The sequence below is a fragment of the Mandrillus leucophaeus genome, unplaced genomic scaffold (genome assembly GCF_000951045.1).
Source record: "Mandrillus leucophaeus isolate KB7577 unplaced genomic scaffold, Mleu.le_1.0 Scaffold151, whole genome shotgun sequence".
NCBI lineage: Eukaryota > Metazoa > Chordata > Mammalia > Primates > Cercopithecidae > Mandrillus > Mandrillus leucophaeus.
This window is the reverse complement of record NW_012101488.1, coordinates 1,204,518-1,205,301: the sequence shown is the minus strand read 5'-3', so window position 1 is coordinate 1,205,301 and position 784 is coordinate 1,204,518.

Sequence of the window (784 nt, the reverse complement as noted above, 5' to 3'; positions counted from 1 at the left end):
AATAATAATAATAATAATACAGAATGTGGACTGAACATAGAGGCTCACACCTGTAATCCTAATACTTTGGGAGTCTGAGGCAGGAGGATCCCTTGAGGCCAGCAGTTTGAGATTAGCCTGGGCAATATAGTGAGACCCCCATCTCTACTAAATTAGCCGGATGTGGTGGTGCACACCTATAGTCCCAGCTGCTTGTGAGACTGAGAGAGGAGGTTTACTTGAGTCTAGGAGTTTGAGGCTGCCTTGAGCTGTGATCACCACGCTGCACTCCAACCTGGGTCACAGAATAAAGGTCTCAAAACAAAAACAAAAAACCCAGAATGTTTATTGAGTTTTCTTTTAAGGCTGAAACTGAGAGCACAAGGTTTGGTTGGAGTCCTAGTTTGGTTGTTCACTTGGTTTGTGGCCTTGGACAAGATTCTACCTTCCCTGTGCCTCAGTTTCTCCCTCTGTAAAATGGGCATGGTGAGATAAGTCATCTCAGAGGGTTGTAGTTTGGAGGGCTGTTCTGAGAATCAATGTTACTGTGCAGCATAGTCCTGGAAGTGTTTGTAAATGCTGTAAGACAGGCCAGGCACAGTGGCTCATGCCTCTAATCCCAGCACTTTGGGAGGCTGAGGTGGGTGGATCACGAGGTCAGGAGTTTGAGACCAGCCTGGCCAACAATGGTGAAACCCCGTCTCTACTAAAAATACAAAAATTTGGCCAGGCGCGGTGGCTCATGCCTGTAATTGCAGCACTTTGGGAGGCCGAGGCAAGTGGATCATGAGGTCAGGAGTTCAAG